Here is a 22,328-nt window from a genome sequence, read left to right as displayed (position 1 = left end):
TAAGAATCCGCCTGCCAATGCAGAGGACACAGGTTTGATCCTTGGTCCGGGAAGATCCCACGTGCCGCAGAGCAACTAAGCCCGTGAGCCACAACTACTGAGCCGGCGCTCTAGAGCCCACGAGCCACAACTACTGAAGCCCACACGTCTAGAGACCGTGCTCCACAACAAGAAAAGCCACAGCAATGAGAAGCCCACGCACCGCAATAAAAAGTAGACCCCGCTCACCACAACTAGAGGAAACCCACGGGCAGCAACGAAGACCCAACGTAGCCAAAAATTAATTTAAAAAAAAAGCACAGCCTTCAGTAGCTTCTTCAGAAAGGATGCATAGGAGCTTTGAAATGTGCTTTGAAATGCTTTGAAATGTTGCATACTTGAAAATGCCTTTATTTACCCTCAGGGTTGATTGATAATTTAGCTGGGTGGAGAATTCTAGGTTGGAAATCATTCTGCTTCAGAATTTTGAGGGCATTGCTCTGTTGTCTTCTTGCTTCCAGTGTTATTCACTGAAGAATGAAAAGTCAAATCTGACTCCTAATCTCCATCTCTCTTTTTCTCTCTCAAAGATTTTTTAAATCTCTTTGCCCCCATGTTCTGAAATTTCATGATGATGTGTCTCGGTGGGTCTCTTTTCATCCTTTTTTCTGGGCATTTGAAGGACCCCTCAATCTGGAAACTCATGTCCTCGAGCTTGGTAAATTTTTCTGTATTGTTTTACTGATGACTGCTTCCCCTAAATCTTCTCTGTTCTCTCTGTCTGGAACTCTATTATTCAGATATTGAACCTCTCAGACTTATTGTTTTAATCTTCTCATCTTTTCTCTCCTATTTTCCATCTCTTCATCTTCTTCAGGATTTCCTCAAGTTTACCTTCCAACTCTTCTATTACATTTTTTGGGCCTACTATCCTGCTTTAACTTTTAAGGGCTTTCTTTTTTCTCTTAATATTTATAATTATATCATCCTGTTCTTATAACACGAGTGCAATATATTCTCTTACCTTTATGAGTATATTAGTGATAGATTTTTGAAGTCTTCACATCCCTGTATCCTGAGTGGTTGTTTCTTTTGTTTCGTTTTGTTTTTCTTTTGTTTTGGGCTCTATCTTCAATGTCAGAAGCAGCATCTGATTCTTTTGGGAGGAAATGCCTCCACCCATATTTTCAGTCCATGCAGGTGGACTCACCATTTGCTAATTCTTTTGTCATGCATAATATACGTAACCTGCCTGGGCTTTAGTTTCTTCATCAGTTAAATGAGGATGATGACAGAATCCATTTTATTGGAGTTGTCAAGAGGATTAAGTGAAATAACACAGAGGACACTGATTTTGAGTCCTTTTCAGGCTTGGGGAGGCTAAATTGCCCAAGGTTACACATCTAATCACAGAAAATTTAGACTCAGATTCATGATTTACACATAATTAGTACTCAATAAATTTTAGCTATCTAAACCACTATTAAGGTGGCACTCACACCACCTCTCAGCTGAAGAAGAGGAGTACGTGACCGAAGCCTGGCCAAAGAGATTCAGCATTGGGATTTTTGCTGGAATGATTTGAAAGGAAAGACTCTATTTTTGTTAGACTTTCGCATTGGTAAAACATAATCCCAGAGCTGCTACTAGCCCTCTGTGATGGTTAATTTTACATGTCAACTTGACTTGGCCCACAGGATGCCCAGATAGCTGGTTGACCCTTATTTCTGGGTAGTCTGTGAAAGTGTTTCCAGAAGAGACTAGCATTTGAATCAGTGGGCTGAGTAAAGCAGATGGCCCTCCCCACTGTGGGTGGGCCTTATCCAATCCGTTGAGGCTGAATAGAGCAAAAAGGTACAAAGAGGTTGAATTTGCTCTCTGCCTATTTAAAGTCCTGTCCTCAAGCACTCCTACTTCTCAAGCCTTCAGACTCAGACTAGAATCTATGCCATCTGCTCTCCAGCTCTCAGGCCTCTGATACACCATCAGTTCTCTTTGGTCTCCAGCTTACAGATGGCAGATCATGGGACTTCTCAGCCTCAATAATCATAGGCGCCAATACCTTATAATAAATTTCTTTTTAGTATTTATATTCATATATAATTTATAACAATATATAACTTAAGGTTTCCTAATTTACACAGACAGAGATCTGGGGAACGTGGAGGAATGGACACTAAGGGTGTGGGATAATGGTGGAAGGAACATAAAATTGGATCAGGCCAAATTTACTGATACGGGCTCGCTAGGCAGAGATTCTGCATTTAGTTTGCAGCTTGGGAAGTTAGAACAGTTTGGTTGGTTGGTTGGCTGAAACATGGGCCAAAAGGCGGCCCACAGTGAGTGAACTGGAAATGATGAACCTGCCTTGGTTTAATGTCGAGGAAAGGATTCAAAGGATTAGGGAGATTGGAATGTTACAGGGCATTTGTCATTTAAGGCCTACTCACCCACTCTGGGAGGGTCTGGAAGACAGTGAGAAGGAAGTTTGTGAGGGGAGCCCCAGCAGCCTGGAGGAGCTCTGAGATTGCTCTTCTCTGTAGGCCAGACCTCCCAGTGGGAACTGCAGCCACTGAATTGGGAACCCTAAATGTGATGGGAGTAACTGGATCCCAGGATGGTGGAGGCCAAGTGGTAGCACTCAACCACCCAAAGGCGAGATGGGCCTGGCTACCATAATGGATAGCAGAGTCAAAGTATTAATAGAAGAGTCTGACTCTCATAGACCTAGGTGGCTAGTTGATGGTGGTGTTCCAGAAGTGAAATAGATAGGAAGCCTACTAAATGCTTACTTGATCCATATGAGCAAAAAAATTCCAGGTCTGGTGAACAAAAGTCTAACTGGAATAATGGTCCCACAGTCAATTCCCAGACTTGAGCCAGTTTACAGACCCAGAACCCGTTGAATGAAGGGGAGGCCAGTCCCCTTGAGGAAGGACCCTCGTATGCTGCCAAAAATTTATGCTGTTGATCTTTCTCTCAGCCTTCCCCCAAAGGGACCTTCAGCCTTTGCCAGAGTAATTGTGCATTGGTGGAAAGGAAATAATCAGACCTTTCAGGGACTTCTGGACACTGGCTTTGAACTGAAATTAATGCCAGGAGACCCAAAATGTCACTGTGATCCACCAGTCAGAGGAGAGCCTGATGTAAGTCAGGAGATCAATGGAGTTTTAGCTCAGGTCTGTCTCATAGAGGGCCCAGTGGGTCCTTGAACCCACCTTGTAGCTATTTCCTCAGTTCCAGAATGTGTAATTGGAATAAATATACTCAGCAGCTAGCAGGATCCCCCCATTAGTTCCCTGACTTGTGCAGTGAGAGCTATTAGGGTGGGAAAGGCCAAGTGGAAGGCACTAGAGCTGCCTCTACATAGGAAAACAATAGTAAACCAAAAGCAGTACTGCATTCCTGGAGGTATCACAGAGATTAGCGCCACCATCAAGGACATAAAGGATAAAGGGGTGTTAATTCCCACCATATTGCCACGCAACTTGCCTTTCTGGTCTGTGCAGAAGATAGATGGGTCTTAAAGAATAATAATGGATTATCACAAGCTTAACCAGGTGCTGTTTCCACTAGCAGTTACTGTACCAGATGTGGTTTCATCGCTTGAGCAACGTACTGTGTTGGCCAAAAAGTTCCTTCGGTTTTAAAGTAAGAATAAGACATTTTTCATTTTCACCAAGAGCTGTATTGAACAATGTATTCACCATTTTGTTCCACTACCTTCTGCCATTTTTCAGGCAACTTTATAATTCCCTCTTCCTAAAACTTTTTATTTCTTTGAGCAAAGAACTGTCCAGGTGCCTTTTATAGTCTTCCAGGGAATTGAAATTTTTTCCATGAAGAGAATTTTGTAAAGACCAAAATAAATGGAAATCCGAAGGTGCAATGTCTGGTGAATACGGCGGATGAATCAGAACTTACCAGCTAAGCTGTATCAGTTTTTTTCTGGTTATCAAAGAAACATGTGGTCTTGCGTTATCCTGATGGAAGATTACGCGTTTTCTGTTGACTAATTCCGGATGCTTTTCATCAAGTGCTGCTTTCAGTCAGTCTAGTTGGGAGCAGTACTTGTTGGAATTAATCGTTTCGTTTTCTGGAAAGAGCTCATGATAGAGGACTCCCTTCCGACCCCACCCCATACACAACATCACCTTCTTTGGATGAAGACCAGCCTTTGGTGTGGTTAGTGGTGGTTCATTTCGCTTGCGCCACGATCTCTTCCATTCCACATTATTGTACAGTAACCACTTTTCATCACCCATCACAATTTGTTTTCATTATGTGCAAGGAGAGAATCACATGCAGAAATACGGTCAAGGAGGTTTTTTTCGCTTAACTTATGTGGAACCCAAACATCAAAGCAATGAACATAACCAAGCTGGTGCAAGTGATTTTCAGCGCTTGATTTGAATATTTTGAGTATGTCAGCTATCTTCCGTGTGGTATAACGTTGATTACTCTCAATTAATGTCTCAATTTGATTGCTAGCAACTTCAACTGGTCTACCCAACCATGGAGCATTGCCCAGCGAGAAATCTCCAGCACGAAACTTCGCAAACCACTTTTGACATGTTTGATCAGTCACAGCACCCTCCCCATACACTGCACAAATCTTTTTTTGCATTTCAGTTGCGTTTTTACCTTCCTTGAAATAATAAAGCATAATATGCTGAAAATGTTGCTTTTTCTCTTCCTTCTTCAATATTAAAATGGCTATATAAAAATTCACCAATTTTAATAAGTTTTTTAAAAAAATGCATGCTGATATGATAGCTTTCATAATACAATCTAACAACATTGTTTCCAATGAAGTTAAAGACAACTAAGTGCTACTACAGCCATCTTACGGAAAAGACCGAACGAACCTTTTGGCCAACCCAACAACACATCTCCTGGCACCTCGCATGCAGCTACTGATCTGGCAAACGCCTTTTTCTCCACCCTGTCAAGCAGTCTGCTTTCAGCTGTCAAAGCCAACAACAGACCTTTCCGATGCTACCTCAGGGATACACCAACTCTCCAGCCCGAAGTCATAATTTAGTTCTCAGGAATCTTGATCACCTTTCTCTCCCACAAAGCTATCACTATGGTCCACTGCATTGATGACATTAATCTAATCAGACCTAGTGGGCAAGAAGTAGCAACTACTCTAGATTTAGTAAGACATTTGCATGCCAGAAGGTGGGAAATAAATCCAACAAAAATTCAGGGACCTTCCACCTCAGTGAAATTTCGAGGGGTCCAGGGGTAAGGGGCATGTCAAGATATTCCTTCTTGACATGCGATGCTGTTTGGAGCATTTGACAGCCGCCTATAGGTGAACTGCAGTGCAGACCCTTAGGATTTTGGAGCAAAGCCCTGCCATCCCCTCCAGATAACTACTCTCCTTTTGAGAAACAGCTCTTGGCCTGCTACTGGGCCTTAGCAGAGACTGAACGCTTGACCAAGGACTCCCAAGTTACCACGTGACCTGAACTGCCCACCATGAACTGGGCGTTACCTGACCCACCAAGGCACATAGCACACGGCAGCGCTCCATCATCAAATGGAAGTGACATATACATGATGAGGCCTGAGCAGGCCCTGAAAGCACAAGTAAATTACATGAAGATGTGGCCCAAAGGTCCATGGTCCCCACTCCTGCTGCCCCTTCTCTCTCCCATCCTGCACCTATGGCCTCATGGGGAGTTCTCCATGGCAGCTGACAGAGAAAGAGAAGACTCTGGTCTGGTTTACAGATGGTTCTAGAAGCACAATATGCAGGCACCACCCAAAACTGGACAGCTATAGCACCATAGGCCCTTTGGGGACATCCCTGAAGGACAGTGGTGTGGGCAGAACTTCAGTGCACCTTGCTGTTCACTTTGCTTGGAAGGAGAAATGGCCAGACACGTGATTATATACTGATTTATGTGTCCAATGGTTTGGCTGGATGGTTAGGGACTCAGAAGGTACATGATTGGAAAATTGGTGATGAGGAAATGTGGTGAAGAGATATATGGGCAAAAAACCATGAAGGTATTTGTGTCCCATGTGAATGCTCACCGAAGGGTAAGCTCAGCAGAGGAAGATTTTAATAATGAAGCAGAAAGGATGACCCATCCTGTGGATGCCAGTCTCTTTCCACAGCCAGGCCAGTCATCACCCACTTGGCTCGTGAATGAAGCAGCCATGGTGGCAGGGGTGAAGGCAATGCACAGGCTCAGCAACACGCACTTCCACTCCCCAAGGCCAACCTGGCTGTGGCCACTGCTGAGTGCCCAACCTGCCAGCAGCAGAGACCAACACCTAGTCGTCGATACAGCACCATCCCCGAGGTGATCTGCTAGCTACTTTCCAGCCAGTTGACTACACTGGACAACTTCCATCACGGAAGGAGTACCATTTTGTTCTTCCTAGAACAGACACTTACTCTGGATACAGATTTGCCTTCCCTGCACACAGTGCTTCTGCAAGAACTACCATCAGTGGACTTGCAGAATACCTTATCCACTCCCATGGTATTCCACACTGAAATGCTTGACCAAGAACTCACTTCACACACTAAAAAAAAAAAAAAAAAAGAACTTCACAGCAAAAGAAGTTCAACAATGAGCCCACACTCATGGAATGTACTAGTCTTAACATGCTCCCCACCATCCTGAGGCAGCTGGTTGGATAGAACAGTGGAACGGCCCTGTGAAGACTCAGTTACGGTGCCAGCTAGGTGGCAACACCTCTCAGGGCTGCGGCCAGGTTCTCCAGGAGGCTGTATATGCTCTGAGTCAGTGTCCAATACACAGTGCTGTTTCTCCCATAGCCAGGATTCACGGATCCAGGAATTGGGGTGGAAATGGGAGTGGTACCACTCACTCTAACCCCTAATGACCCACTAGCAAAGTTTTAGCTTCCTGTTCCTGTGACCTTATGCTCTGCTGGCCTACAGGTCTTAGTTCCAGAAGGAGGAATGCTTCCACTAAGAGATATAACAATGATTCCAATGAGCTGGAAGTTAAGAGAGCCACCTGGCCACTTTGGGCATCTCATGACTGAATCAACAGGCAAAGAAGGGAGTTACTATGCTAGCTGGAGTGATTGATCCTGGCTGCCAAGAGGAAATTGGACTATCCACGATGGAGGTAAGGAAGAATATGTGTGGAATACAGGAGATCCCTTAGACATCTCTTAGTATTACTGTGTCCTATGATTAAGGTCAATAGAAAAGTACAATCCAACCCAGGCATGACTACTAATGGTGCAGACCCTTCAGAAATGAAGGTTTGGTCATCCTACAAGTAAAGAATGATGATGACCACCTCAGGTGCTTGTTGAAGGCAAAGGGAATACAGAATGGGTAGCGGGAGAAAGTAGTTATAAATACCAGCCACATGGCCAGTTAGAGAAATGAGGATTGTAACTGTCATGGAGGATTTCCTCCTTATTTTGTTATGATTGTGTGGGAGTATCTTTGTCTTCTTTCCTCTCTTATTTCCTTATCATGCAACATAAGATGTATTGACTTTAAATCATAATATTTAAGTATTGTTAATTCTACATCATACTGTTTAAGTTAGAGGGTTAACAAGGAGAGGAAACATCACTCAAGGACTTTACCTCCCTTCTGAGGAAGGGGCTAGTGCATTTTCAGTTGTATGGACAGTTGTGTTGTGTCAGGTGGAATTAAGCCTTTGTGGTTTTTTTGGTTTTTTTGCGGTACGCGGGCCTCTCACTGCTGTGGCCTCTCCCGTTGCGGAGCACAGGCTCCAGACGCGCAGGCTCAGCGGCCATGGCTCACGGGCCCAGCCTCTCCGCAGCATGTGGGATCTTCCCGGACCGGGGCACGAACCCGTGTCCCCTGCAGCGGCAGGCGGACTCTCAACCACTGCGCCACCAGGGAAGCCCAACCTTTGTTATTCTTTACTTGGAGATTAGTATGGTTTAAGGAGATATGTATGAGTGTCAACTTGACAGGGGGTGGACTTGTGATGGTTAATTTTATGTGTCAACTTGACTGGGCAACAGGGGTGCCCAGATAACTGGCTAAAAATTATCTCTGGGTGTGCCTGTAGGTGTTCCAAGAAGAGATTAGCATTTGAATTAGTGGACTGAGTAAAGAAGACAGCCCTCCCCAGCGTGGGTGGACCTATCAAATCCATTGAGAGCTGAATAGAACAAAAAGGTGGAGGAAGGCTGAGTCCACTCTCTACCTGACAACTTGAGTTTGGACATCAATCTTTTACTCTCAGCACTCCTGGTTCTCAGGCCTCAGACTCAGCCTAGAATCTACACCATCAGCTTTCCGGGTCCCCTTGGCTCTGTTTCTCTGGAAGACACTGACTAATACACCCTCTTTAACAGCTCTCATGGAGAGTCTATGTGAAAGTAAAACCAACACAAAATACAAATTAAGAGATGGAAATAGATTTCTCGTGATGATCCATGAGTGCCTGGACCCAACTTGCCTGAGGTATTACACGCCCTGACTTTCTAGTACTATGAATCAGTACATTCCTTTTCTTTCTCTTCAGCCACTTTTAGTTCAGTTTTCATCACTTGCACAGACAAATTGCAATACAATGAGAACATACCATTCTGAACCTATGTATTTCACTTAATGTATCGTTATCATATTTTCATATTATTATTAAAACTATTTTCCAACATTATTTTGTTTGGTATTATAGTTTATTTTTATCAAGCCCATAGTGGTGAACAGATACATTGTTATTCATTTTTAAATATTATAGATAACATTGATATTAATATCCTCATAGCTAAATGTTTGTGCCTATCATGATTGTTTCCTGAAAATAAATTTTTAAAATTTATTTTGGCCCTGGAACTTCTGGGCCAAAAGTTATGGAGGATATTAAGACTTTGTTACATATAGTAAAAGTGACCCCTTGAAAGGTGATGCCAATTTATTCTCACACCAGAAACATATGGGAATGCCTATTTCCTCCATCCACTGCCTACAGTGGGTAGGATCTTTCTTAAAATCTCTGCTAAGTTAATCACATACACACAAAAGTGATATCTCATTTTACTCTGCATTTCTTTACTGAGTTGCCTGCCTTGTATAGATTTTTCAATATTGTGCTAGATTCAGTTTGTTAACATTTAGGAATCCTGCATCTATATTCTGAAATTGGTTCTTCTGGTATTCTATTTTCTCAGGCTTATCAGGCTTTTTTCTAGCTTTATAAAATAAGAAATACAGAGGTTTGAAGACGGACAAACCTGAGATGGAGTCTAAATTCCATGATTAGATGTATAACTTTGGGCAATTTAATCTTCCTAACCCTGAATAGGGGTGCCCACTGGGAAAGGAGCCAATTAAACCTCACAGAACTGGAAAGGCTCAGCCCTTGGAGATTCTAGGTACCACAAAAAGAGCAGGTGAGACATGAGGCTAAAATGAGGAGGTGCTTGGACATGTGTTACTGAGGGATCAGACCACTACCTTCCCTCATGTTCCATATTTGCAGGCTGGCACCTTCTGTACAAGAGAGGGGAAGTTTACCTTATGAAGAAATGAGATGCTCCAGATTTGGGGAGACCAGGTAGAGTAGAGGAAGTGAGGTGAGGGATGGGACTGAACATAGGGAGATTAAGTGAAACTTAACACTGAACGGTGGGGACCCCAGTCCTTCCCCAACCAGCTCCTCGAATTGTGAGCAGCTCATAACAAAGCAGGAGACGGGGCAGTTCTTTTCTGCAGAAGGAAACTGCTCCAGGGGAAAGCCCTCCCTGCTCTAACACTTAAGGGTATTCCCAATAACAGAGCCCTTTCACTTACCAGTTTCCCTGTGTGAGGTCCATGCGTCCACAACCCTGCCCACATACTCAGAGCTTCCAGTCAGAGTTATAATGCTGCACACCTGTGTGAAGAGATAACCAAGAAACATAAGACATTTGAAGAGAAAACAAATACGAGAATTTTTACTTTTTATTATAACATTTTTATTATAACATCTTAATTATATATATTGTATATAATTATATAACATAAATGTATTACAACTCATTCTTTTAACTTTACTATAATTTATATTACGACACTATAACAAAAAGAAATAGTCAACTGAAATAACTTAGGGGGAGAGGAGATGCAGAATAAACCCTTTAAAACACCCCTCTTTATTTTTTTAATTAATTAATTAATTTTATTTATTTTTAGCTGCGTTGGGTCTTCGTTGCTGCGCGCGGGCTTTCTCTAGTTGCGGCAAGCGGGGGCCACTCTTCATCGCGGTGCGTGGGCCTCGCACTATCGCGGCCTCTCTTGTTGCAGAGCACAGGCTCCAGACGCGCAGGCTCAGTAGTTGTGGCGCACGGGCTTAGTTGCTCCGCGGCATGTGGGATCTTCCCGGACCAGGGCTCGAACCCGTGTCCCCTGCATTGACAGGCAGATTCTCAACCACTGCGCCACCAGGGAAGCCCCTAAAACACCCTTCTTGACAGAGGTGAACGCTTGTCCCCTTCTCCTGATATTTCTTTGATGAGGAAGAAAGTTAATCCATTCAAAAATGACATATCTCATTGGTAATTACGGGAAGATTAAAAGGGAACCCTTGACTCAGCTCCACCATTTTTTTCTTCTTGGGAGCCAGTGGGCCTACAGGGACCATGAGTTCTCCATCACTGCCCTCCAAACTTTTAGTTGTACAGAGAAGGGTGGAAGACTCAGTTTAGGACTGTGTTCTGATTACTATTGCTTTATAACAAGTTAACCCACGGGAACTATACTCAGTTTTGTTTTGTTTTTTTTTTTGGCCACACCACGTGGCTTGTGAGATCTTTGACCAGGGATCGAACCTGGGTCCTTGGCAGTGAGAGCACAGGGTCCTAAACACTGGACCGCCAGGGAATTCCCTATACTCAATATCTTATAATAACTTACAATGAAAAAGAACCTGAAAAAAAATATATATATATAACTGAATCACTTTGCTGTATACTTGAAACTAACACAGAATTGTAAATTTACTATACTTCAATAAAAATAAATAAATCGAATAAATATGAATATAAAGATGTGTATATGTATGTATGTATATATATAACAAGTTAACCCAAAACGTAAAGGCTTAAAACAAACATTTTCTTTTGCTCCCAGATTCTGTGGGTCAGAGATCCAGACGGGGCCAGCAGAAAAGGCCCGTTTCCGCTGCATGACCCCTGGGGCCTCAGCTGGGAAGGCTCCAGGGCTGGAAGGCCTGACTGCTGGAGGCTGGATTCACATGGAGGCGCCTTTACTTCCATGTCTGGTGTATAAGGCTGACTGTCTGCTGAGACCTCCGCTTGGAGCTATTGATCGTAGCACCTACACGTAACCTCTCACTATGGCCTGGGCTCAGACTTCTTACCTTACAGCTCAGGGCTCCAAAACCAAGTGTTTGGCAAACAAGGTAGAAGCTGCAAGCATTTACTCTTGGCCTCAGGATTCACACATTCGTCATTTCCATCACACTCTATTGATTACAAGGGAGTTACAAACCCGCCGAGGTTTGGGGCGAGGGAAAGACATAGACCCGCACCTTTCAAAGGATAGTCTTACAGAATTTCTGGGTATCTTCTAAAACTGCCTCAGGGCATAATCTTAAAGACCGTAACATCTGATGCAAGGGACAAAAACATTAAAGAAATAAATGAGGAGGGGCTTCCCTTGGTGGCGCAGTGGTTAAGAATCGCCTACCAATACAGGGGACACGGGTTCGAGCCCTGGTCTGGGAAGATCCCACTTGCCGTGGAGCAACTAAGCCCATGCACCACAACTACTGAGCCTGCGCTCTAGAGCCCAAGAGCCACAACTACTGAGCCCGCGTGCCACAACTACTGAAGCCCGTGCGCCTACAGCCCGTGCTCCGCAACAAGAGAAACCACCGCAATGAAAAGCCCGCGCACCGCAACAAAGACCCAACGCAGCCAAAAATAAGTAAATAAATATTTTTAAAAAAGAAAGAGGGCTTCCCTGGTGACGCAGTGGTTGAGAGTCCGCCTGCCGATGCAGGGGACACGGGTTCGTGCCCCGGTCTGGGAAGATCCCACATGCCGTGGAGCGGCTGGGCCCATGAGCCATGGCCACTGAGCCTGCACGTCTGGAGCCTGTGCTCCGCAACGGGAGAGGCCACAGCAGTGAGAGGCCCGTGTACCGCAAAAAAAAAAAAAAAAAAAAAAAAAAAAAAGGACTTACTCCTTTATAAAATAAATCACTGAATATACATATAGTGTTGACGCTGTGGCCTGAGCAGGAGTTGTGACATTTTTGGAACATGAATCAGTGAAACCTTCATGATGTTACTGGCTTTACATGCCACTTTTTGATGTTGGGTGGAGACCACAAAACTGCTCATAGATTAGTGCTTTAGAGTGGATTTGTGTAAGAGAGATTTAGAAAACCGCACTCAAAATACACCTCCCAAAACATACTGGTTAACTATTGTCACTGCCCACAAAAATGTTTCCAGATGCCAGGAACTATGGGAAAGATAACAAATATTACTATGAAATTAACATAAACTAGTTGGCCAGTGGACAGGTGCTCTCTACCTAGTGATGAAAAGATTTGGAATATTATCTGTGAACAAATACAATTGGAATGGGAGAGGCCACATCCCAAAAAAGGAGACCTACTCTTTTTTTTATTGAAGTATGGTTGATTTACAATGTTGTGTTAATTTCTGCTGTACAGCAGTGATTCAGTTAAACATACATATATTCTTTTCCATTATGGTTTAATTACAGGATATTGAATATAGTTCCCTGTGCTATGCAGTAGGGCCTTGTTGTTTATCCATCCTATATATACTAGTTTGCATCTGTTAACCCCAAACTCCTAATCCTTCTCTCCCCCACGCCCCCTCCCCCTTGGCAACCACAAGTCTGTTCTCTATGTCTGTAGTCTATTTCTGTTTCATAGATATGTTCATTTGTAAGAAGACCTACTTTAAAGTAGTTCCTCTAGGACAGCTGGTGGACAGAACTGCCTTGCCACCCCTCCTAAGCTTAGCAGGCAGGCACCAGGGCAAAACCTCACCACTGCCACGCCCCCTCCAAAACCAAAAAACAAACAAACAAAAAACCCACCACAGTTGTCCAGAAAAAAAAAAAAAAAAAAAAAAAGAAAATTTCTACTTCCAGTTATATATAAGGGGGAAAAAAGAAATATTAAATAGTGAGCCAAAGTGAAAATATAAGGCCAGTCACTGGGCAGTCTTCCCATACCCAAATGCAGTGGCTTTTAAACTAACAGACTCACCCAGAGAGGTTCCAGAAATAGGGAAAAAGCCAGGAGATGCCAGGCTCCCGCCCCTGAGAGGAGAAGGTCCCAGCAATTAAGAAAAGAGTACCATCTGGAAAAGGACCCTAGGAAGATAGTGAGAAATCCACATCCAGACTCACACAGATCCTGGGCTGCCTGGAGAGAACACCGCTCACAGGCTGGCACATTGTTTTAAGTCACTATCTCTTAGACCCAGATCACAGGCGCCCAGGTGCTCCAGCCTACAGACTGTGTCACTGTCTTACCCCTTGCATTTTCCAGGATTCTTTATATCCATGTAACAGAAAGTCAGTTCAAAGTGGTTTTTAAAAAAGAAAAATCTCTTTGTGACTTCCCTGGTGGCACAGTGGTTAAGAATCCGCCTGCCAGTGCAGGGGACACAGGTTCAAGCCCTGGTCCGAGAAGATCCCACATGCCACGGAGCAACTAAGCCCATGCGCCACAACTACTGAAGCCCACGCCCTAGAGCCCATGCACCACAACAAAGAGTAGCCAGCCCCCGGTTGCCACAAGTAGAGAAAGCCCGCGTGCAGCAACAAAGACCCAATGCAGCCAAAAAAAAGGAAATGACAGGACTTCCCTGGCGGTCCAGTGTTTAGGACTCCATGCTTCCACTGCAGGGGGCATGGGTTTGATCCATGGTCGGGGAACTAAGATCCCGCATGCTGCGTGGTGCGGCCAAAAAGATAAAAAAGGAAAAGACATTGATGACATTGATTCGTTCCTGTAATTTGAAAAGTCAGGAGCAGTCATGTGGCTGGATCAAGGGGTTCAAACAGTATCATCAGGTCTCAGTCTCTCTCTCTCCCTCCACGACCCAGCTTTGCTTTCCTCTATGTTGGCTTTATTCTCTGTTAGGGTTTCTCTAAGTGGAGCGCACTGCAGTCAACAGGCCTATAGCCTACAAGCTTGGGAGCCACGGTGGAAACACAGAGGCTTCATTCTCTGTATTTCCATCCAAGTCCCAGAAGTAAGCATCTTTGGCTCTGATTGGCCCAGCTTGGGCCATGTGTCCACCTCTTAACCAATCACTGTCCAAGAGGATATGATACTCTCCTTGACTGGTGTTCAATGGGTCACTTATCAGTAGACAAGGATCAAAATCATTAGGCAACCTGAGATTCACCAGCAATCCATAGTTGATTAAGGGCAACAACAGTCAACACACACACACACACACACACACACACACACACCCCCAGGAATCTCTGGCAGACTGAGCAGACTTTCAGATTTTGCTCTCCTCAAGATAATAATGACAAGTACTAACCCATTACACTTAAAAAGCTTCCCTGAGGAGTCTGGAGTTATTATGAGCTAATATATGTTAAAAAGCACTTAGAAGAATGACTGGCCCAAAGTAAATACTACAGAACTGTTAACTGTCATCGTGGAAGAAGGATCCTGGAGACGGAAAAACATCCTAATAGTCAGGGTGGAGGTAAATAATAGTTTAATCTAAATATTGAAAGGAGGGACTTCCGTGGTGGTCCAGTGGTTGAGACTCCACACTTCCACCACAGGGGGCACAGGTTCGATCCCTGGTCTGGGAATAGGATTCCCTGGTCCGGGAATAGGATCCTGCATGCCATGCAGTGGTGTGGCCAAAAAAAAAAAAAAAAAAAAAATTGAAAAGGGTGTAACCTAATTTTGTAACAAACTGGTAAAACAGGATATATTGGTTAAACTACTTTTTGCTTCTTTGATCAGAGTTTAAGAATCACAAGACTGTTTTAAAATACCTTTTTGGTCATCGCTACTGGGGGATTTGGTAGAGAATAAATACACAATACTGATTACAAGATGATGAACTGATAGATGCTGGAGTCCACCCTCCTACAGCAAACTTAACCCATAATGGAAATGAATCTGAAAAATACACACACACACCCCTGAATCACTTTGCTGTATACCTGAAACTAACACAACATTGTAAATCAACTATAGTCCAATTTTTTAAAATAAAGAATAAATAAAATAATGGATGATTAAGAAAAAATATCAAATGGCTCCAGGGTGTGCATGGGGCAATCAGCACAGATCCCCAGAAAGGCTCAGAAATTAGAGTACCAATGACCCCTGAAGACAGGGGTGTAGGTAAGACTGAACACAGTAAGACTGATTGAAAATCTGTATGAGAAGCAAGCAAACGGCCCCCATTAATCCTGGGTTGGGTATGAGGGTACTGGGGGTCAAGTTAGCCAGAGAGCAATTTCTGGTGGCAGAAACAATTGCAAAAATTTTCAGCAGACTTCCCTGTTGACGCAATGGTTAAGAGTCCACCTGCCAATGTAGGGGACATGGGTTCGAGCCCTGGTCCGGGAAGATCCCACATGCCATGGAGCAACTAAGCCCGTGTGCCACAACTACTGAGCCTGTGCTCTAGAGCCCGTGAACCGCAACTACTGAAGCCCACGCCTAGAGCCTGTGCTCTGCAACAAGAGAAACCACCGCAATGAGAAGGCTGTGCACCACAACAAAGAGTAGCCCCCGCTCCCCGCAACTAGAGAAAGCTGGTGCTCAGCAACAAAGACCCATCGCAGCCAAAAATAATAAATAAATAAATAAATTTATTTAAAAAATTTTTTCAGAATATATGTGGATGCCTAATATTAAGTCTTACAACTGATCCTGTCTTTAAAATTTTAATATTTTGTTGATTGTGGATTTTTTGCATTAATTTTTATTTTTTCAAATATTTCATTAAAATACTATTTACCTTGATTACCGGGTTTTGGAGTGCACCTTAAATGCTGCACCCAAGGTACGTGCCTCACTCACCTCACCCTAGTCCCTGCCCTGGCTACTGCCTTTTCAAACCCTCAGTACAAATCTGTTACATGGAACAGCTTTGGGTTAGTGATCACTTTATTTATTTGTATGTTTATGTATTTGGCTGCGCCGTGTCTTAATTGCGGCATGCAGGATCTTTTAGTTAGGGCACGTGGGATCTATTCCCTGACCAGGTATGGTACCCAGGCCCCCTGCACTGGGAGCGCAGAGTCTTAAGCACTGGACCACCGGGGAAGTCCCTAGTGATCGCTTTTTTTTTTTTTTTTTTTTTTTTTTTTTTTTGCGGTACGCGGGCCTCTCACTGTTGTGGCCTCTCCCGTTGCAGTGCGGAGCACAGGCTCCGGACGCGTAGGCTCAGCGGCCATGGCTCACGGGCCCAGCTGTTCCGCAGCATGTGGGATCTTCCCGGACCGGGGCACAAACCCGTGTCCCCTGCATCGGCAGGCGGACTCTCAACCACTGCACCACCAGGGAAGCCCGTGATTGCTTTTAAATATGGTTCAACACAGGGTAGAGCAAAGAGCTTCATCAGCAGTAGATAAGACATGAAAATTATCTGGAAATCAGTGTGATTAAGAGATCTGAATACTACAGGATTATAAGGTAAACGTTAGAACAAAGAGTTTAGGCTGGTTTAGGGATGTTGGCAGGGATCCCACAGAAGGAGTAGAATTTGTGTATCCCTTGTACCCTCTGATGAACCCCACAACTCATTTGTCCCTTAACCTTTGTTTCTCTAAGATGGAGTGAGAAGTCCGAGACTCCATGGGTCTGGCCTTGCAGTTCAGTCCTGAAAAGAGAGGCCAGGGGTTGGAGATTGGATCCCTGAGAAACAGAGATTAGCAGTGGGGTCTGCAGGAAGGCCCAGGATTAACCTCTCAACCTCTTTACAGAAATGTTGAGAAGAGCCAGCTTCAGAACAAGTAAATCCAAGTAGTTTCAAGATGTCAATCTCATGGAAAGGGAATCTAGGAGGCCTTTCTTAACACCATGTTTACGTAATATGCTAACTGGTAACATACAAGTGTGGGTCCATACCTGTTCTACCACTGATGTTGGGGAGATAAGAACGAGGGAGGGGCTCACATCAGCCTCTGCCAGACGGAGCCTCAGAATAATGTTCTGGATGATTCCAACCTTTGATTTGTCTTGTATCAGCAACCAAGCAGAGTACTGCTAGGGAAATCACACCCCAAGTCATGTCTCTCTACCTTTTTTTCTATGATTGCCCCTTTACAAAGCCTTTAAGACACCTTTATTTCCTGATTGCTTTCTGCCCCTACTACATGAGATTTTAATACCTTGGTGTATCTGTTTGTGTATGTGGCCCTTCGAAGGGCCACACACCATTGTAATGTCTACAGTGTTGTGGCCCCACCCCCTGTGAGCATCCATGATCTACAGCCAGTTCCTCCCCACGTTTTCTGGATTTTATTTCTTCCCTCGGGGTCTTCCCCTCAACACTTAACAATCCCATTCTCCGGCATCTCAACTTCTACCTCTCATGGTGCCTACTGGTCACCCATCTCCAGCCATGGCCCCCTCTCTGTTCCCTTCCCAGCCTTATTTCTCGAAGGGCATACCACACTCTGATCTGCATTCTGCCTCTGTCTCTCTACCGAACCTGTTCTCCATAATATCATAAATGAACTCTGCGCCCCTCCCACACACATACTCTTCCACCCAGCAATCCCATGTAAAAGAAATCTTACCAGCACCTGCCTAGGAAATACCAAAACTGAATGCTGTGTTTCACCACAACTCTTTCTAACCAGCCGAAGATTTTAAATGGTTATGAATATTGAGTAACACTGCTATGCCCAATCCTTAGTGAACCTAACTTAAGACTCTCTTGGAATGATGGGACTTGTCTTCACCAACTGTGTACAAACCTGTGGACTCTCTCTGGTCTCTCCAGGGTACAAGCTTGCAACTTTTAATCAGCATAAACATTATGAACAGCCCCTTTCTAGCAGTTAGAAATCCCTGACTTATGCCCCTCCATGAAAGAGTCAGTCAGTGTCTCCCCTGGTGGGTTCTTCTGCCTGACAAGAAAAGACACTCGGCTCTGTGGACTGCTTTTATCTATTCGTTTTATTTTGTTCTTGTTTTTTTTTTTTTTTATTTGGTGGTGTTTTATCCTTTGTACCTTTTCTTGGACTCAAACCCATAGAAATAAAACCACCAAGTACATAAGGATATAAATACAAACATGAGGGCTTCCCTGGTGGCGCAGTGGTTGAGAGTCCACCTGCCGATGCAGGGGACACGGGTTTGTGCCCCGGTCCCGGAAGATCCCACATGCCGTGGAGGGGCTAGGCCCGTGAGCCATGGCCGCTGAGCCTGTGCGTCCAGAGCCTGTGCTCCGCAACAGGAGAGCCACAACAGTGAGAGGCCCGCGTACCGCAAAAAAAAAAAAAAAAAAAAAAAAAAAAAAATACAAACATGCCCTCTGTAGCATGTATCGTATGTCAGAAAAAGTGGAAACTGAAAGATCATCAGCAGAGGAGTGGTTAAAACCACTGTGGAGCACCATGCAGCTGTTAAAAGAACGAGTCCAAGGAATTCCCTCCCTGGGGGTCCAGTAGTTAGGACTCCGAGCTTCCACTGCAGCGTCACAGGTTTGATCCCTGGTCGGGGAACTAAGATCCCACGTGCTGCACAGCACAGCAAAAAAAAAAAAAAAGAAAAAAGAAAAGAATGAGTCCAAGGTATAACTACTGAACTACAGAAATGTCCATGAAACAGATCTCTTAAGTGAGAAATGCAAGCTGCAGGGCAAAGTGTACAGTATGGTACAGATTTTTTAAACAACCAGAGCCAGCCACTCCTAGAAGTGTATTCATGATTGAAGATGATTCCATGAACCCACAGAAAACTGAGAAGACTCTTTGGGCTTGACTTAGGATCGGGGTGGCAGAGGTGGGAGGAAGAGTGGGACAGGCAGCAAGGGGGCAAGGATCTGCCAGTTTTCTTCTCTCTGTAGGTACATAGCTCCCTGGGAGCAAACCTTCTTTGACTCTCCTCTGAGCCTTAAGTGTCCCCTCTCCAGCACCCTTTGAGGTCCCACAAAGGCTCTCTCCTTCCCATCACACCCTCCCCATCTCCCACCCCTACCCCAATACTCCCTTGGTCGGCAGAGCTGGTGGATGAGGAGGACGGGGCAAATGGACCTCAAGGGCCCAAGACACTACCCGGTAGGAAAGAGAGTGAGACTGGAATTCTTTTTCACACTGTTTAATATTAAGTAAGTTATCTCTGAGAGACTGAGAAGGTTCTAACAGAGATCCGACAGGAGGAAAGAACCCTAAAGTTCCCGAAAGGGAAGCCTCTGTGAGCAAAGTCATCTGGTCAAATGGCCAGGCTCAATACCAGTGCCTAAAGGTTTAAGGGGCTGAGGCTGGACATGGCCCTGACCCAGGCCCTTGGCACCATAGTCACACTGGAGGACCCTGCCCAAACCTGTGTGAACTAAGACACGGGTCCCCAACTCCCGGGCCACGGACCGGTACCTGTCCGTGGCCTGTTAGGAACCAGGCCGCACAGCAGGAGGTGAGTGGTGGCTGGGCGAGCGAGTGAAGCTTCATCTCTATTTACAGCCACTCCCCATCGCTCGCATTATCGGCTGAGCTCCGTCTCCTGTCAGATCAGCAGCGGCGTTAGATTCTCATAGGAGAGCAAACCCTACTGTGAACTGTGCATGCGAGGGATCTAGGTTGTGTGCTCCTTATGAGAATGTAATGCCTGATGACTGACGTGGAGCTGAGGCGGTGATGCTGGCGCTGGGGAGCAGCTGCAAATACAGATTACCCTTAGCAGAGAGGTCTGACTGCACAGAGACCATAATAAATCAATTGCTTGCAGACTCACTTCAAAACCCTATCAGTAGGGACTTCCCTGGTGGCGCAGATGGTTAAGAATCCGCCTGCCAATGCAGGGGACACGGGTTCGAGCCCTGGTCTGGGAAGATCCCACATGCCGCAGAGCAACTAAGCCTGTGCGCCACAACTACTGAGCCTGCGCTCTAGAGCCCGTGAGCCACAACTACTGAAGCCCGCATGCCACAACTACTGAGCCTGCGCTCTGGAGCCTGCAAGCCACAACTACTGAAGCCCACACACTGCAACGAAGGGTAGACCCCGCTCGCCGCAACTAGAGAAAGCCCGTGTGCAGCAACGAAGACCCAACGCAGCCAAAAATAAATAAAATAAATAAATTTTAAGAAAACAAAAAAAACCCTATCAGTGAGTAGCAAGTGAAAACAAGCTCAGGGCTCCCACTGATTCTGCATTATGGTGAGTTGTATAATGATTTCATTATATATTACAGTGCAATAATAATAGAAATATAGTGCACAATATACGTAACGTGCTTGAATCCTCCCGAAACCATCTCCCCACCCCGCCACCCCGGTCCGTGGAAAAACTGTCTTCCGGGCTTCCCTGGTGGCGCAGTGGTTAAGAGTCCGCCTTCCAATTCAGGGGACACGGGTTCGTGCCCCGGTCCGGGAAGATCCCACATGCCGCGGAGCGGCTAGGCCCGTGAGCCATGGCCGCTGAGCCTGCGCGTCTGGAGCCTGTGCCCCGCAATGGGAGAGGCCACAACAGTGAGAGGCCCACGTACCGCAAAAAAAAAAGAAAAAAGAAAAACTGTCTTCCACAAAACCGGTCCCTGGTGCCAAAAAGCTTGGGGACCGCTGAACTACGAGTTGGGAAGCCCGAGTGTGCATCACTGTTGTGGCCTAGGCAGTGGTCCCCGTGGCACTAGAAAATGACCCATCAGATTGTGTAGGAACAATGTTTCCCTAGTTCAACCAGTGAACAAGAACAGAAGCAAGTAACAGCACTCAGAGCGGGGTCGGGGTGGGGAGTGCTGGGCTTCCTGCACATAGGGGCAGGGGGTACTCAAATTACTAAGTGGAAAAACATGTGATATGTCTACCCTGAAATCAGAGCCTATGTTTAGTTTAAAGTTACACAGTTTATAAAGCCGTGTTTGTATGTCCAATTTGTCCTCAAGGAACAAACACAAATTTCTCTAGCCCTGTGCCAAATATGGGCTCCAAACACTCATATAGCGGGGGCAGTGGAGTTATCCTCCAGCTGACCTAAGTCTGAGCCACACTGGCACAGGAGAAAGGAAGGGGGTGAAATTATTCTTGTGTTTAGAACACTTTAACAAGACTTTTCGGCTATGAAATGCAAGGTCCATCCCCCTCACCCACAGCCCCTGGGGTATAACCTAGTGAGATAAGCTTTTTTTTTTTTTTTTTTTGCGGTACACGGGCCTCTCACTGTTGTGGCCTCTCCCGTTGCGGAGCACAGGCTCCAGACGTGCTCAGCGGCCATGGCTCACGGGCCTAGCCCCTCCACGGCATGTGGGATCTTCCCAGACCGGGGCACGAACCTGTGTCCCCTGTATCGGCAGGCAGACTCTCAACCACTGCACCACCAGGGAAGCCCAACCTAGTGAGAGAAGCTTTGATCAAGAAGTTGAATCTGGGACTTCCCTGGTGGTCCAGTGGTTAAGACTCCATGCTTCCACTGTAGGGGGCACAGGTTCAATCCCTGGTTGGGGAACTAAGATCCTGCATACTGCAGGGCACGGCCAGAAAAAAAAAAAAAAAAGCTATTAAATTATTCTGTAAAGAGAGGTCATGGGAATGTGGGATGAAAAACAGGGCCCTGGAAGTATAGAAGAAGAGGAGAGTCTAGCTTTGGGGTGTACACATGGGCTTCCCTACTGCAAAGGGCCCAGCAAAACCCCACCCCTGGTCCTTCCTGTGGTAAACAGAAGAACAAAATGGTAATTGTACAGACCAATAAACATTTTAAAATAAGAGGCTTAATTCTCCCTGTTGAAAATAAGAGACTTCTCCCTCCACCCCTTTCTTAGAGCACTAACTTTGGAAAACTTGTAAGCTCTTTCTCTGCCTCTTTGAAATGTCTGTAAGTCTTTTTAGAAGCTAAATCAGCCTCGTGCAGCTTTAGGATCCAGGGATGTCTCTCCCAAGGCCCTGGGAGCCATCTCTTCGAAATGGAAATATTAGGAGAGAGAGCACCCCTATCTCCCAGTTCCTATGGGAGTGTAGGATCCTAACTGAGGTGGGCTCCTTGCTCCAAGTTGCAAAACTACCTCCTGTCATAAAGATACTTTGTTTTTCCTGCAATTAAGCCTATTAATAACACAAAGGATCACCAATTACCGTAAAGTTAGGATGAACGTGTGTGACAAATGGTGCTCTCAAGCCTCTTACTTGAGGACTAGTTACTGTTTATCTTGAGAACATGCG

At 45.2% G+C, this 22,328-nt stretch overlaps 1 long non-coding RNA gene across 2 annotated transcripts in view; it reads right to left on the bottom strand.

Annotated features, from left to right (window-relative positions):
* LOC116745603 overlaps positions 1–22,328 on the bottom strand; it is a 63,316-nt gene that overhangs the window by 25,331 nt on the left and 15,657 nt on the right. For both annotated transcript variants that reach the window (XR_004347498.1, XR_004347497.1), the window contains exon 3: positions 9,761–9,842. This is a non-coding gene — a long non-coding RNA (uncharacterized LOC116745603). The remainder of the gene's footprint in view (positions 1–9,760; positions 9,843–22,328) is intronic.

The sequence above is a fragment of the Phocoena sinus genome, chromosome 20, assembly GCF_008692025.1.
Source record: "Phocoena sinus isolate mPhoSin1 chromosome 20, mPhoSin1.pri, whole genome shotgun sequence".
In the NCBI taxonomy this organism is placed as follows: Eukaryota; Metazoa; Chordata; class Mammalia; order Artiodactyla; family Phocoenidae; genus Phocoena; species Phocoena sinus.
Note: the sequence above shows the minus strand (reverse complement) of the source record. Positions and strands in the feature narration are given on the sequence as shown.